The sequence below is a fragment of the Pipistrellus hanaki genome (genome assembly GCF_964339955.1).
Source record: "Pipistrellus hanaki genome assembly, chromosome: 18".
NCBI classification, from domain to species: Eukaryota; Metazoa; Chordata; class Mammalia; order Chiroptera; family Vespertilionidae; genus Pipistrellus; species Pipistrellus hanaki.
Window position 1 is genome coordinate 4,333,329 of NC_140520.1, and position 5,159 is coordinate 4,338,487.

Here is a 5,159-nt window from a genome sequence, read left to right on the forward strand (position 1 = left end):
AGGCACGCTGCTAAAACTCTCCTCATTAGCTTACTTTACCCTCACAACAGCCCCAGGAGGTATGTAGGCTTATAATCTCTCTTTTTTTCAGATAAGAATATGTGTACACTAAAATACTGTTTTGTTTTGCTTTTAAAAATATATATTTTCATTGATTTCAGAGAGGAAGGGAGGGAGAGAGACAGAGGGAGAGAGAGAGAAACATAATGATGAGAGAGAATCATTGATCACCCCTTGCACACCCCTACTGGGGATGTGCCCTGACCATGACCTCCTGGCTCACAGGTCGATGCTCATCCACTAAGTCACTGCGACCTGGCTTGTTTTGCTTTTCCCAGTCTGTGAAAAGCATTTTATTTGAAATCATCCTGACATAGTATGGGTGACACTGCCTGTTGCCTAATCAATATCCACCCCCCCCTCCTTTGTTGCGATCAGTACAGTACTGTGATAGGGAAAATTTTAGAATAAGGCGTCCAGACAATTTCTTAGGCCAGGAGCAGAAGCTGCCCCGTTAACTGGAGGATGGACTTCTTACGCAGCACAGTTTGCAGCTGGATAAATGCTGGTTCCAAGAATGAACGGAGAAAGCAGCAGGGGTGATGATACCTCAGCTAGTGGCCCCGTCTTTTCATCAAAGGGTAACTGTCAGGTCAAACCTTTCATTCAAGTGTGAGGAGAAGACGGTTAAGCTTGATAGCTAATGCGTGGGCATTTTAATTTGCTAATTAGTGCATTAGTGGCATAATAAACCACAGGGCTCAAAGGATCTCTCTCTCAGTAGCTAGATTTAAAGAGGCATCCCACATTCTGTGGGTCAGTAAACACCGGCCTTCACTTATTGGTTTTGTGATAAATGTTTTCTCAATGGCTAGGATTTCACATGAACTTTCTTTTTGTCAACTCCAATGTTTCCTTCCGCCCACCCCAGGGTTCACCCTCCTCCAACTCTCGGTGTCTTTTTCACAGTGTTTAGCAACCGCTCCTTCTAGAAATTCTCTCTGCCCTTGTCTCTGTGCTCTGCACCTTCAATTCAATTACATTTCAACCAATATTTATTGATTGATTGTGATGTGCCAGACCCTGGGCTATCATCATTCATTTATGAGCTCATTCATCAACACTCATGGAGTTCCCACTGGTCGGCACGGTACCAGTGACGGATACAGAGATGAACAAGACAGCCGAAACGGGTTTGGCTCAGTGGATGGAGCGTCGGTCTGGGGACTGAGGGGTCCCAGGTTTGATTCCGGTCAAGGGCATGTACCTTGGTTCCGGGTACATCCCCAGTAGGGGGTGTGCAAGAGGCAGCTAATCGATGATCCTCTCTCATCGATGTTTCTAACTCTCTATCCCTCTCTCATCCTCTCTGTAAAAAATCAATAAAATATATATATATTTTTTAAAAAGATGAACAAGACAGAATCCCTGGCCTAAGAAGCTGCACAGTCTAAGGAGACACCAAACATCCCACGAAATGAGGAGGCTTCCGGGGAAGCACCAACTCGGGGGCCGGGGCCCTCAGACAAGGAAGCCATTGCTTCTCTCTGGAAGGGGCACGCTTTGCATAGCACAGTGCCTGGCACGTGCTGAATTTCAATCCATATTTGTCAAAAGAACAAAAAGCCCTGCAGGCAGACAGACTAGCATGACTAGGGAACATTCAGGGAGCCCTACTGGCTAACGCCATGGGGTTCATCAACTCCGCGGGGCAGGGATCAGATTCTCTGGGGCGTGGAAGGGGCAGTGATGGGGATAATGTTTATCTGAAAGAGTAATTTTTTCCCTCCTGTTACTATTTACTTTATAAATTTTATGCACATGCATATTTAAAAAGCACATTACATTAATTATTCATTTGCAACTTTTGTTTTATTTTTTAAAAACTTTAAAAAAATATTTTTTATTGATTTTTTTTTTTTTTTTTTTTTTTTTTTTTTTTTTTACAGAGAGGAAGGGAGAGGATTGGAGAGTTAGAAACATCGATCAGCTGCCTCCTGCACACCTCCTACTGGGGATGTGCCCACAACCAAGGTATGTGCCCTTAACCAGAATCAAACCTGGGACCCTTCAATCCGCAGGCCGACGCTCTATCCACTGAGCCAAACTGGTACCGGTTAGGGTGCAACTTTTGTTTTATACATTTATTTATCAAGAATGAGAATAACATGATTGTTTTTATAATATAAATTACAGGAATTCAAGGTCAAACTAGGTAAATAGAGAGGGTGCCTGGGTTCTGCAGCAAAGCCCCTATCCTCTTGAGGGGAGTGGTGAGATTTTTATGTTTAACAAGAGGGGAGGGGAATGTTGGGTTGTGAAGAACTGCATCCTGGAGGTTACAGTTTGCCGACCAGCATCAAAATAAAATGACCCCACTTGGCCAGCATGGCTCAGTGGTTGAGCATGAACCTATGAACCAGGAGGCCACAGTTTGATTCTCCGTCAGGGCACATGCCTGGGTTGCACAGTAGGGGCAAGTAGGAGGTAGCTGGTCAATGATTCTCTCTCATCATTGTTATTTCTCTCTATCCCTCTCCCTTCCTCTCCAAAATTAATAAAAATATATTTTAAAAATAAATAAAAATTAAAAAAAAAAATAAAATGACCCAAGGATCACATTTTCAAAAGCAAATTCCTGAGCTCTGTTTGCATTAGCAGGGCTCTCCAGAGAAACAGAATTAACAGGAAACAGAGATAGAGACAGCTGCAGCTATATTTTATGTATGTAAGTATGTTATATGCAAATATATGTAACTACATACTTGTAGCTAATGACGCCTGCTCCCCTTCCTGTGGCTGCCGAACAAAGGATCCCTGAGCACAGCAGCTGGAAACAGCTGTGGGCCAGGAATCTGAGAACGGCTCCACCAGACGATTAAAGCTCAGGCCTCTTCTGTTGTTGCTGCCAGGTGGTGGCTGTAGCTTTCGTCATCTCACCAGGCCGATTATCCAAGATGGCCATTCTCATGGTTGGCAGTTGGCATCAGCTGTCATCTGCAACCCATGGCCGCTGCAGCAGAGTCATCTGAGGGTCCTCAGCCTTCTACATGGGATCCGGCTCCACCCACACGGTCCTCAGCCTTCTACATGGCATCCGGCTCCACCCACAGGGTCCTCAGCCTTCTACATGGCATCCGGCTCCACCCACACGGTCCTCAGCCTTCTACATGGCATCTGCCTCCACCCACACGGTCCTCAGCCTTCTACATGGGATCCGGCTCCATCCACATGGTGCTCAGCCTTCTACATGGGATCCGGCTCCATCCACACGGTCCTCAGCCTTCTACATGGGATCCGGCTCCATCCACATGGTGCTCAGCCTTCTACATGGGATCTGGCTCCATCCACACGGTCCTCAGCCTTCTACATGGGATCCGGCTCCATCCACACGGTCCTCAGCCTTCTACATGGCATCCGACTCCATCCACAGGGCCCTCAGCCTTCTACATGGCATCCGGCTCCATCCACACGGTCCTCAGCCTTCTACATGGGATCCGGCTCCATCCACAGGGTCCTCAGCCTTCTACATGGCATCCGGCTCCATCCACAGGGCCCTCAGCCTTCTACATGGCATCCGGCTCCATCCACACGGTCCTCAGCCTTCTACATGGGATCCGGCTCCATCCACAGGGCCCTCAGCCTTCTACATGGCATCCGGCTCCATCCACAGGGCCCTCAGCCTTCTACATGGGATCCGGCTCCATCCACATGGTGTTCAGCCTTCTACATGGCATTCAGCTTCACCCACAGAGAAGCCCCAGGGCCTTTCTGGCCTGGCCTCATAAGTCGCACAGCCTAACTTCCACATACCTGGGTCAAAGCCGTCACAAGTCTTCTCAGATTCAAGGGGTGGGACTTAGAATTAGACTCCACTTGGTTTGTTGTTGTTTTTTGTTTTGTTTGTTTTTTAAATGTATTTTTATTGATTTCAGAGAGAGAAACACCAGTGATGAGAGAGAATCACTGATCGGCTACCTCCTGCATGCCCCACCCTGGGGACCGAGCCCACAGTCTGGGCATGCACCCTGACTGGGAATGAAACCGTGACCTCCTGGTTCACAGGTTGACGCTCGACCCCTGAGCCACGCCAGCTGGGTTAAGATGCCACTTCTTGAAGGGGCAGTGGCACGGTCACCATGCAGAAGAGCGTGGGGATGGGAGATCTCGCTGTGGCCATCTTTGGAAGATACAGTCTGACATCCCTCCCAAGCCAACCTTTTCCGCCCTGACCGCTTATCTACTCTCCTGTTTCCTATACACAGCCGCCCAGAAGATATCTCCACCTGGGACTCTTGTCAACCCAAACTCACGTCTAAAACAGGATTTCCCCCATGGGAAGGAGCGCGACCGTGGGCACAGCAGCCCTCTGCCGGGGAGGAGTCCCCTGGGGTGGCTGGTGCTCACTGGCTGCGGAGCAATTCCTTCCCTGAGCGGCAGTGGGCAGCCTGGCCCTGGCCCCGTGTCCACCGGTTCCCTCACCTCTTCAGTCACGCCGCCCATGGCACACCTTCTCTTGGGTGCTTCCAAGCCCAGCTTCAAGTTCTTCTTTCATTTGACCTTCAGCAAACCCCAGTCCACACGCTCTTCACTGGACCTACCCTCTGATTACCTCACATACTTCATTCTACCTCGTTCCACCCCGGCGGGTTCCGCATTCTTGGAGGCAATGAATGGAGCATCCCCGCCCCCCGCCCCCGCAGGGTGTGCAGCACAGCGGTGGGGACACATACATTGCTAGTCAGAGCTCAAGAGATGCTTGGGGTCCATTGGCCATTGTGGACACTGTGCTGCCTTCAGTTCCATCCCCACAGGAGAATGCATGGAGTAGGAAACCACGCCCTCACTGTCCTTCCGAGGGAGGAGGAGGAGGAAACTCTTGCCAACGACCAGCGCTTGCTCTGCTGGGGCTGGAGGGGAGTGGGGCCTGGGGATGACGTGAGAGATACTCCCCATCCCTTTGCTCCCAACCCCCACAACAGCCAAGACTCCTTCTTGGACTCACGGGGAGCTGTGGACATGGAACTAACTAACAGCCATGTGTGTTGCCCAAAGCCACGTGGAATTACCGTGAGGATCCTTTGTCTGGAGGGGCAGCTCGCCAGCGGCTACCAGGAGGGAGAGGAGCTGTTTTCCTGTCCTGGGGGGGTCTGGACAGA